At 49.5% G+C, this 12,101-nt stretch overlaps 1 pseudogene; it reads right to left on the reverse strand.

Moving 5' to 3' along the window:
* Positions 1-6,714: 6,714 nt before the first annotated feature.
* On the reverse strand, positions 6,715-6,887 carry LOC145359346 (U2 spliceosomal RNA; annotated as a pseudogene).
* Positions 6,888-12,101: the final 5,214 nt, after the last annotated feature.

Below are 12,101 nucleotides of genomic sequence, written 5' to 3' on the forward strand. Positions count from 1 at the left end.
GTCAGCAGAGTCGCGCAGTTGGATACGATGCTGGGGCTGATCAGTTACTGACAGATTCTGACACCTCGCTCAAGGCTTTCAGACAGAATGGCAAATGCTCTTCAGTCAGTCCCACGTCCCAGGCAAACAATCCATGGTCGGAGAAACAGATCAAAATGACCAAATGCTTATAACAACTCAAATGATCAGAATGGAATTTCTTACACACACTCCGAACAGCAGCAGCACCGATTCCACTCCTGGACGCAAAAGTGTTGTTCAACCCAAGCCACAACTGAGATACAACTGGAGTCCTGATAAATGGAGATTCACAATGTCATTGCAACACTGAAATCCAGATCGGCCCAACCAGTCCAATAAATTAGAGGACAGTGAGGCAACATTAATAACAGGTCAGCCAGGAAGACAGGATGGACAGTGGTGTGAGCTGGATGAAGGAAATAGCTCTGTCTTTACTCAGAGATAGGAGGTGTCGGACCCTGATGAGATTTAGGATGAATTGATATACAGATTTCCTGATTGATTCATTGCATCACGAATAATACTTTTGGTTATTTTACGATATAGTTGTGCACACCAATCAGCAGTAACAATTGTTCAAAATCATTGATATATAGTTACAGTTAATAGTGTTGATTTTTCACTTTTGCAACATTTAAATGCCTTGTTAATCAGTTACAGTTTCTGCAGGGTTGCCCAAAGATCATGTACAGTTATTAAAACAAACACCTTCATGGCTATGATTCAAATCTCCATGTTATCTCTGTTCTAGTTTGTTTGTCAAATTTCCCATTCTCTTATCTCTTGTGCATATTGTCTGTGCAGCACATCGGCAGCTGTGGGATCTTCTGGGAAAAGGTTTTACAGCTGTTTTCCGGGGGAAGCTGCTGTATTCACTTCACAACAGAAGTCTGCTCTACTCAGTCTGTCTCCTTGAACACCTCACAATTTCATTATTCGTAGAATTGATGACCACACAGTCATTGTGTTGACAAGGACTCACCTCCACACGGTGTCGGCACTCAATCGTATGTTGTGGCAATAATAGTGTAAAATGTGATGAATTTAGAACAAGTCCAGCAGCTCAAAACATTCTCATGATGCTGTGAGACATCAGCACCAAAATTCTACTCAACTTGCCTCTGTAAACTCTAGCCCAGCATGTCTGAAAATTAACCATCACGGTGAAGCCATCATTAATTTAACTATTCCCCCCAGGTCAAGTGATAAATCGCTGTTCAATGAAGCGTGCAAGAGAAGCTGTCAGGAGCAGCCATAGGGTTCCCTGGAAAATGAAGTGCTTATCTAATGAAGCCGGAATAAAGAAATTCACTTAAGTTCAACAGCAAGTGACAGACAGAGATTTGCGATAGCTCAGCAAAATGATCAGATCAATGTTCTGCAGTCTGGTCAACTTTAGTGATCGTGCCCATCAAAAAATAGAGGAGAAATGTTACTCATTCAAATCCATCAGCAATGATGTTGTGCCCAGCTCCTCTGCGTGGAAGTCAAGACCAAAACCCTTGTTTTGTCTGTAGCCGGAGTTACCAAGGACGTTATCCATTTCAGCTTCAACCTGAAGACCACAGCATCAGAGATGCCAATCTTTAACCAATTCACTTCTTTCTATGTGGAATCTCGAAAAAGCTTGAAGCTCTTGGTTACACCATGAAGGCAGTGGTGCTGATGACAGATATCACTGTGATGATGTTTCGCATTCAGGGGCATTGCATTGCTTATACTTTGCTATGGGGAGTCACATCAAGTTTCCATTTCTTTCCCAAATATTTACACAGCCATTCCCCTATTTGTGTGAATCATGTCCGATAGTGCAGTGAGTGAACAAATTGAACATCAATTAGTTTTATTAAGCTGAATTTAAAGGATAATCTTCCTGGAATGGGGCTTGTATCCGGAATATCCAACTAAGACCCAGAAGCAGTGCCTGCTGAATCACAACTTCCTTCACATAGGATGGTGACTGTGGTTGGGGAAAATGTTTTTTAAAGAGAAAAAAATGAAGCAACTACAGCTTAAAGTGAGAAATTTTTAGCCCTCTGAGAACATGCATCTGACAGAGTAAGAAAGACAGGTAGGAGAAAGGAGAAGGAGATGAAAGCGGGGCAGAAGAGCAGGCATCTTCAATTAAGTCGATTGACAAATGGGGCGTAAGCAGAAGTGAGGAAAATGCATGGTTTATTAGAGGAAGAAAGTGGAATTATTTGTATGAAAGCACAGGTGAGACAGGTTCCATGGTGCAATTGAAAGTGAAGGTGGTCATTATGTCAAGAATGAAAATCCGCAGATTAAAGAGTGCATTTGGTCTGGCAAAGAGACAGCAGCGATGTGGGAGTGGAAATGTCCTCCTTGTGCTTTGTAGCCATTCCATGAGCTGACGATGAGGATGAAGAGCACGTGATGAGAGAGATTAGGATAAAATGAATGGAGAGAGAGAAGGAGGGAGAGAGAGAGAATCATATTGAGAGATGGAGCAGCGTAAAATAATGAAATAACACACAGCGAGCGAGATGGTTATCGTGGGGTGTGGAGGGGGAGAGATTGAGAAATAGTTTTAGAAAGTGAGAGACTGAGGAGGGATTGAGAGAGAATGATAAATATTGTGAAAGTGCCTCGTAGTCCAACGAGTCTGACACCTGGTTAACACATATTAGATGTTCTATTGTCAAGATTGATGAAAGACAATCACTGTTAAAATTATTGGTAAATGCAAGGAGGCAAATGCAAAGAACTAACTTCCAGCAATTGAAATTGTTGCGCAACATGAATGTCATACGTACTGACAGCTACAAAAGTACAATTTCCTTGCTTAAGGTGCAGGCAAGAGGTGACACTGTTTCTGAGGTCTCAGTTGCAGGAAGAGCAAAGCGGAAAAAAAGGAAAACAAAACAAAGTAACTTGCTTGTAATGTGACGAGCCGTATAGAGAAAGCAATCTCTGGCACCAGAAACACAACAAATTTATATAGAACATAGAACATAGAACATTACAGCGCGGAACAGGCCCTTCGGCCCACAATGTTGCGCCGACCAGTCTTATTTTTTAAAAAAAACATTGACCCACTAATCTAAACCAATCCCTTTTCGTCCATAAACCTATTTACATTTATATGTAAGTAGAAACATGAATGAATAGAAATATTAAAGGTTAGAGTAGATTAATCATCGTTATATTGGAGTAAAGAGCACATACAGTCAAATACACCATCTCAGGGACTTAACATCAGGGGAATTCACCAACAAGATTTTTTACTTAGAAAACCATACATTCCCTAGATGGGAGATATCAGAACACTTTTCAGAGAGTGGTTTAATAATACAAGATTGGAGCTTCAATACTGTTTAGTGTACTGACTAACGATGTAACAGTCTTATACAACAGGTAGTGGCATGGGGTGATTGCCATTAGCATACAAAACCTAGGGACATTCTCTGAGGACCCCGGTTCAACTTACATTTCAGATGGCGAAATCAAATTAAAAGTCACAGGTTTCGTAAAGGAAATTCATCTAACTCACCAGTTTCGTTTAGGGAAGGAAATCTGCCAGCATCTCACTCCAGATCCAATGTGATTGAACATATTTTCGCTTCAACTGGGTAACAGTTCACTCAGTAATAGGGCACCTTTGGATGGACAGCAAATGCTGGTCCTTACATCCCGTGAATGAATGAAAAAAATTGGTTTCCAAACAACTTTTATCAATTTAAAATGGACAGTATATTTCTGGGTCTCAGGGAAATTTGTGTCTGTTCATTGTGAATGTTGAACGAATGTCATACTCCCCAAGTGTATACACGTGTTCCTTCTTCACAAACAAACAACTAAACCGTGTTAAAGATTGCTTTTTGCAACTAAAATTGTTTTTTTTAAACTCAGGCAGACTGTGGTAGGAGTGCATCACCCACTTTTATTGATCTTAAATTAGGGTTATAGTCTTAAACTCACAATTTTATAAATTAACAGATGATTATAAAACAAAACAATTCTATTAAACTCAAAATTGTAACAGGAGACAGAGCAAGATAAACTCAGGAAGTGGGCAGCAGAAAGAAAGATGGACAAACATAAGAAAGGGAGAGATAGAAAACGGATGATGATACTTAGCAGCCTTTCTCCTGACCTATCCCTGAAACCTGGAGACTCAAAGAAGGGTTTCACGGTCCTCCAACCATGGTAAATCCTCCTGAGTTTCTTGAGGTTCTCTGGGGTCAACAGTTCTACATTCAGTTTCCAGGACCCCCTGCCCACTCTCTGGTTTGCCTCCAGCTGACAGTCGGCCAGCAGGAGGCAGTGGTCAGAAAAGAACACCGGCCTGACGTCGGTGGGCCTGACCGTGAGCGCGCGGGACACAAACATAAAGTCGATCCTGGAGCGAACCGACCCATCGGGCCGCGACCACGTGTACCTGCGCTGCCCTCCGTCTGCTGGGTTGCTGAAGACGTCGAGCAGCTTGGCATCTTTGACCGTCTCCAGCAGGGCTCTGGACGTAGCGTCCAGTTTGTTTTCAGCCCTGCTGGATCGGTCGGCCTTGTCTATGATACAATTGAAATCCCCACCCAGAATGACCAGCCTGGAGGTAGAGCAGCAGCGGCAGCTGCTCAAAAACCGCCAGCTGCTCGGTTTTGACGGCAGGGGCATACACATTAATCAGCCTGAGAGGGCAGTTTTTGTACGTGACGTCTGCTACGAGAAGGCGTCCCCCCACCCACCACCTCCCTAACTTCGGAGATGGTGAAGCCACCTCCCCGCAGCAGGATGCCGAGGCCCGAGGAGCGGCAGTCGTTCCCACCTGACCAGATGGACGGTCCGTGGGACCACACACTCGACCAACGCCTGTAGCTGCTGAGGTGAGGGATCCCACACTCCTGCAGGAACAGCAGGTCGGCTTTGACGTTGGCCAGGTAGGATAATGTGGATGCACATCTCAACCCGTCCTTGACACTGCGTACGTTAACCGAGGCAAACTTAAAAGACATTTTTAAAGTAGAAAGAGATTTGCAAGTTCTTACATGTCTGTCAGTCAGCATGCACCAGGTTCCGCATTCCTGTGGCGCTGACGAAATTCTGCAGGGCGGCCGGGCTGATGTAACCGTCCGAACCTGCCTCAGATCCTCGCCGGAGACCGGGTGACATCGTCGGAGTCCTGTGGCTGTCGGTTTGCGTCGGGGTTGCTGGCCGGTCTTCGTACCAGACGGTGTCAGCGTCCTTGTTCCTGCTCTGCGGAGTTGGGATCGCCTCGGCCGCAGTGTTGCCTCCATCGTCTGGATGGTCTGCTGCTGCTGCGATGGCGTTGGTTGTCTCTGTCACCTGTGGATCCTGTGCCGCTTTTAAAAAGACCCTCTTGCGGTTCTGTCGTCTGGCAGCTTTTCTCTCCTTGTCTGAGGAGACGTCACCACGAAAGGCTCTCGCTGCCACGGATTTCCTTTTCCGTATCTTTCTCCTGGATTTGACGTTCAGCCAGGGGCTTTCGAGCTCCGCGCTCTCCTGTTCCATGGCTTCTGCGTCCTCTGTTGGTGGTGCTGACGATGCGTCCTCCTGCTGCACTGGGGGGTCCACTCGTCCTTCCGAAGCCTTTTCCGGGCCTGCTTCTGGACCGGTCGTCTGTCCCTCTGAGGTGGCAGGGACGCTTGCCTTCTTCACTCCGCCTCTGGTGATCTGGGCGTAAGTGACCTTTCGCTTGGGGCAGGCTCTGTAGACGTGGCCAGCCTCCCCACACAGGTTGCAACATTTGCTGTCCTTGCAGTCCTTTGTCGCGTGCCCCTCCTTCAGGCAGTTTCTGCAGAAGGTGGTGCTGCAGTTTGCAGCAAAATGGCCGGTTTTTCCGCAGATTCGGCACACTCGTGGCTGTCCCGCGTAGTATAGGAAGCCTCGATTCCCCCCTGATGGCAAAATTGGAGGGCGGGTGCAGGAGGTCTCCGTTGGGGTCAGTCCTGAGAGTTACTCTCACCTGTCTCTTACAGGTCCAGATCCCGTACTTGTCCATCACGTCCACACTCTCACCCTTCACTTCCACGTACCTGGAGAGGAACGTCAGCCGCAGGGACGTAGTGGTTATACATTTGGAACGTGATAACCCGGTTCCGCTGGGACGGTACGGTGAACAGGGGCTCCGCCGTCAGGATGGAGAGGGGCCCCTCTTTGCTTTTCTCCTTGAGGGCTGTCAGGAACTTGAGGCATCCTGACAGGCTCCTGAAGCTGACGTCCACGTAGGGCTGGTTGTTGTATTCAGCCACACCGTAGACGTCTGCTGCCTGGAACCCACAGCACTCGAACAGAACCTTCTTCACCACGAAGTCTCGGCCCACGGGCGAGTCTCCTCCCGAAGCCTTCACCCGGATGGTGTTGGGCAGCCCTTAGCTTGGAGCTCTCGATGCAGCTGCAGCCATAGCTCGATGACACTGAGTCGTACTGTACCGGCGTTAGGTCCAAGCCAGAGGCTTGAAACCAGCATTAAGGTCCACCAATAGCAACAGAGCTCAAGTGTCTCTCAATTTCTACCTGACCCCCCTCCCTTCCTCAGCCACTGGCTTTCACGCGCCGCTTGCTGGCCACAGAAAAACCGTCAGCCTGCCTGAGTGCTGCAGTGGCGTCGCAGCGCAGCAGGGGGTTCAGCGTGTGCGTCCTTTACTCTGTCGTCGACACCTGCTGTGCCAGTAGGCAGGTGCTGCCACATGTTCTGTTTTTGATGCTCTTGTGAGTCAGTGCACCGTTCCTGGAGAGAGTGCAAGACCAGGTCGATGCGTGGCGTGGTAGGAGCGAGCCCCTTTCCCCAGCGCCCTGTTCCAAAAATCAGGTTAATATTTGGTCCCCAGATCGGGGAACTATCAGATATTAAACTGATAAGAACAGATTTTTTTTTCCAAAAATATACTTTATTCATAAAAATCTCAAGTAATCTATTACAGTGTACAGGGCTTTGATAGCAAACAATGTGGAATCAAAACATTTTTACAGGCCTGTCCAAATTACAGTGACTACATTTCAATACTTAAAAACTATATCCATGTCTCAATATTTACAGATTTGTGCTAATTACAATGATTACATTTCAATACTTAAAAACTATATACATGCCTCAATAGATTTCTGTGTGCCGTTAGTGCTCAGATTGGCACACATCTACGCAGGTCGAGGGTATTCTGCAGTTCCTGGGCCCTCGGTCTGCCTCCGTTAAAAGGCCTTACAGTGTGGCCTTTCCCCATTGTGCCTTTGCGGCGGCTGCCCCAAGCTTCAGCCCGTCCCTCAGCACGTAGTCCTGGACCTTGGAATGTGCCAGTCTGCAACACTCGGTCGAGGACAGTTCTTTCAGCTGGAAGATCAGCAAGTTTCGTGCGGACCAAAGTGCGTCCTTCACCGAGTTGATGACCTTCCAGCAGCAGTTGATATTTGTCTTGGTGTGCGTCCCCGGAAACAGCCCGTAGAGCACAGAGTCCTGCGTCACCGAGCTGCTCGGGACGAACCTCGACAAATACCACTGCATCTCGCTCCAGACCTTCTTTGCAAAGGCACGTTCCAGAAGGAGGTGTGCGACCGTCTTGTCAGCCCCGCAGCCGCTTCGAGGGCAGCGTGCGGTGCTGTTGAGACCTCGAGCGTGCATAAAGGATCTGACGGGGTGTGCCCTTCTCACCACCAGCCAAGCCAGATCTTGGTGCTTGTTTGTCAGTTCTGGTGATGAGGCGTTCTGCCAGATGACACTGACAGTCTGCTCAGGGAACCATCCGACAGGATCCGCCGTCTCCTTTTCTCTCAGGGCCCCAAGGACGTTACACGCTGACCACTGCTTAATCGCCTTGTGGTCAAAGGAGTGTTTGCGGAAAAATTTCTCCACGAAGGACAGGTGCTGCGGTACGGTCCAACTACTCGGAACGTTCCGCGGCAGTGTGGCCAGACCCATCCTTCGCAACACTCGGGACAGGTAGAACCTCAAAAAGTAGTGGCACTTGCTGTTGGTGTACCGAGGATCTACGCACAGCTTGATGCAGCCGCACACAAAGGTGGCCATCAGGATGAGGGCGGCGTTGGGAATGTCTTTCCCTCCGTTCTCTGGAGATTTGTGCATCGCTTCCCTCCGGACACGATCCATCTTTGATCTCCAGATAAATTTGAAGATGGCCTGTGTCACTGCTGCAGAGCAGGATTTGGGGATAGGCCACACCTGCACCACGTACAACAACACAGACAGCACCTCGCACCGGATCACCAGGTTTTTCCCTGTTATGGAGAGCGAGCGTTGCTCCCACAAGCCCAGTTTCTGCCTGGCTTTCGCGATGCGCTCCTCCCAGTTTTTGATGCATGCCCCTGCCGCTCCGAACCATATCCCCAGCACCTTCAGGTAATCTGCTCTGACAGTGAAGGGGACAAAGGATTTGTCGGCCCAGTTCCCAAAGAACATGGCCTCGCTCTTTCCCTGGTTGACTTTGGCTCCCGAGGCCAGCTCGAACTGCTCACAGACCTGGAGGAGCCTGCGAACAGACGAGGGGTCCGAGCAGAAGACGGCCACGTCATCCATGTACAGGGAGGCTTTGACCTGCGTGCCTCCGCTGCCTGGGATTGTCACCCCTTTGATGCCTGGGTCGCTTCTGAGGGCCTGGGCAAAGGGTTCAATGCAACACACAAAAAGGACGGAGGAGAGAGGGCAGCCCTGTCTGACTCCAGACCTGATTTGGAAGCTATCTGTTTCCCACCCGTTGACTGAGACTGCGCTACTGATGTCTGTGTAGAGCAGCCGGATCCAATTGCGGATTCCCTCCCCAAAGCCCATTTTGGAGAGCACATCCATCATGTAGCTGTGCGATATTCTGTCAAACGCCTTCTCCTGGTCGAGGCTGATGAGGCACGTATCCACCTGCCTGTCCTGCACGTAGGCCATCGTATCCCTGAGTAGCGCCAGGCTGTCAGAGATCTTCCTGCCAGGTGCAGCACAGGTTTGATCAGGATGGGTCACTGACCCCAGAGCAGACTGGACCCGGTTGGCGATGACCTTGGCCAGAATTTTGTAATCCACGTTCAATAGTGAAATGGGTCGCCAATTCCGAATTTCTTCCCTCTCCCCCTTCTGCTTATAGATGAGGGTAATGATGCCTTTCCTCATGGATTCTGACATCTTGCCCTCCAGAAGCATACTCTCGTATACTTCCAGGAGGTCCGGGCTCTTCACCTCCTGGAGCTCCTCCCTCACATCGACCCCCATCGACTGCAGTTGGAGCAGTTCCTGCATGCTTTTCTGGAGTCGGGACATGTCCCCCCGTCTCTCCCTGGCCTTCTGAACCCCTTTGCGAATGAAGAACCTTTTGATGTTGCCTTTGATGGTTTCCCACCAGAGCGATGGAGACTCAAAGAAGGGTTTGACGGTCCTCCAACCGTGGTAAACCCTCCTGAGATCCTCGAGGTTCTCTGGGGTCAACAGTTCTACATTCAGCTTCCAGGACCCCCTGCCCACTCTCTGGTTTGCCTCCAGCTGACAGTCGGCCAGCAGGAGGCAGTGGTCAGAAAAGAACACCGGCCTGACGTCGGTGGGCCTGACCGTGAGCGTGCGGGACACAAACATAAAGTCGATCCTGGAGCAAACTGACCCATCGGGGCGTGACCACGTGTACCTGCGCTGCCCTCCGTCTGCTGGGTTGCTGAAGACGTCGAGCAGCTTGGCATCTTTGACCGTCTCCAGCAGGGCTCTGGACGTAGCGTCCAGTTTGTTTTCAGAACAGATTTTTTTTTTCAAAAATATACTTTATTCATAAAAATCTCAAGTAATCTATTACAATGTACAGGGCTTCGAGTAGCAAAACAATGCGGAATCAAAACATTTTTGCAGATCTGTCCAAAACTACAGTGACTACATTTCAGTACTTAAAAAACTATGTCCATGTCTCAATATTTACATATTTGTACTAATTACAATGATAACATTTCAATACTTAAAAACTATATACACGCCTCAATAGATTCCTGTGTGCCGTTAGTGCTCAGATTGGCACACAGTTACGCAGGTCGAGGGTATTCTGCAGTTCCCGGGCCCTCGGTCTGCCTCCGTTAAAAGGCCTTACAGTGTGGCCTTTCCCCATTGTGCCTTTGCAGCAGCTGCCCCAAGCTTCAGCCCATCCCTCAGCACGTAGTCCTGGACCTTGGAATGTGCCAGTCTGCAACACTCGGTCGAGGACAGTTCTTTCAGCTGGAAGATCAGCAAGTTTCGGGCGGACCAAAGTGCGCCCTTCACCGAGTTGATGACCTTCCAGCGGCAGTTGATATTTGTCTTGGTGTGCGTCCCCGGAAACAGCCCATAGAGCACAGAGTCCTGCGTCACCGAGCTGCTCGGGACGAACCTCGACAAATACCACTGCATCTCGCTCCAGACCTTCTTTGCAAAGGCACATTCCACATGGAGGTGTGTGACCGTCTTGTCAGCCCCGCAGCCGCTTCGAGGGCAGCGTGCGGTGATGTTGAGACCTCGAGCGTGCATAAAGGATCTGACGGGGCCTCAGTGTCTCAGGGTCTCAGGGTCTCTGGGTCTCAGTGTCTCAGGTTCTCAGAGTGTCAGTGTATCAGTGTCTCATGGTTTCAGTGTCTCAATGTCTCAGTGTCTCAGGGTCACTGGGTCTCTGGGTCTCATGGTCTCTGGGTCTCAGTGCCTCAGGATTTCTGTGTCTCGGTGTACAGTATCTCAGGGTCTCACGGTCTCAGCGTCTCCATGTCTCAGGGTCTCTGGGTCTCAGTGTCTCAGTGTCTTAGGGACTCAGGGTCTCTGTGTCTCAGTGTCTCATGGTCTCTGGGTCTCAGTGTCTCATGGTCTCTGGGTCTCAGTGTCTCATGGTCTCTGGGTCACTGGGTCTCTGGGTTTCTGGGTCTCTGGGTCTCAATGTCTCAGTATCTCAGGGTCTCATGGTCCCTAGTCTCTTGGTCTCAGTGTATCAGGGTCTGAGGGTCTCAGTGTCTCACTGTCTAAGGGTCTCTGGGTCTCTGTGTCTCAGTGTCTCAGGGCCTCTGGGTCTCAATGTCTCAGTGTGTCTGAGTCTCTGGGTCTCAGTGTCTCAGGGGCTCAGGGTCTCTGTGTCTTAGTGTGTCAGGGTCTCTATGTTTCTGGGTCTCTGGGTCTCAGTGTCTCAGGGTCTCTGTGTCTCTGGGTCACTGGATCACTGGGTCTCTGGGTCTTTAGGGCTCAGTGTCTCAGGGCCTCTGGGTGTCTGGGTCTCTGGTTCTCTTGGTCTCAGTGTCTCAGTGTCTCAGGGTCTCAGCTTCTCAGTGTTTCAGTGTTTCATGGTCTCAGTGTTTCAGTGGCTCAGTGTTTCAGGGTCTCAGGGTCTCAGAGTCTCAGGATGTCAGGGTCTCTGGATCTCTAGTTTTCAGGGTCTCTGGGTCTCAGTGTCTCAGGGTCTCTGTGTCTCTGGGTCACTGGATCACTGGGTCTCTGGGTCTTTAGGGCTCAGTGTCTCAGGGCCTCTGGGTGTCTGGGTCTCTGGTTCTCTTGGTCTCAGTGTCTCAGTGTCTCAGGGTCTCAGTCTCTCAGGGTCTCAGTGTCTCTGGGTCTCAAAGTCTCATGGTCACAGTCTCAGTTTCTCAGTGTCACAGTGCCTCAGGGTCTCAGTGTCTCTGGTTCCCTGGGTCCCAGGGTCTCAGTGGCTCAGTGTGTCATTGTCTCAGGTTCTCAGTGTCTCATTTTCTCAGTGTCTCTGTGTCTCAGTGTCTCACAGTCTCAGTGTCTCAGTGTCTCTGTGTCTCAGTGTCTCAGAGTCTCAGAGTCTCAGTGTCTCAGTGTCTCTGTGTCTCAGTGTCTCAGTGTCTCAGGGTCTCTGAGTCTCAGTGTCTCAGGGTCTCAGTTTCGCAGTGTCTCAGAGTCTCAGGGACTCAGAGTCTCAGTATCTCAGGGGCTCAGGGCCTCAGTGCCTCTGTGTCTCAGTGTCTCTGTCTCTCAGTGTCTCAGGGTCTCAGTGTCTCAGTGTCTGAGGGTCTCTGGGTGTCAGTGTCTCAGGGTCTCAGTGTCTCAGTGTCTCAGGGTCTCAGGGTCTCTGGGTCACATTTTCTCAGGGTCTCATTTTCTCAGGGTCTCAGTGTCTCATGTTCTCAGTCTCTCTGTGTCTCAGTATCTCAGG

The sequence above is a fragment of the Carcharhinus amblyrhynchos genome, chromosome 27 (assembly GCF_965287045.1).
Source record: "Carcharhinus amblyrhynchos chromosome 27, sCarAmb.v2.hapA, whole genome shotgun sequence".
Classification (NCBI taxonomy): domain Eukaryota; kingdom Metazoa; phylum Chordata; class Chondrichthyes; order Carcharhiniformes; family Carcharhinidae; genus Carcharhinus; species Carcharhinus amblyrhynchos.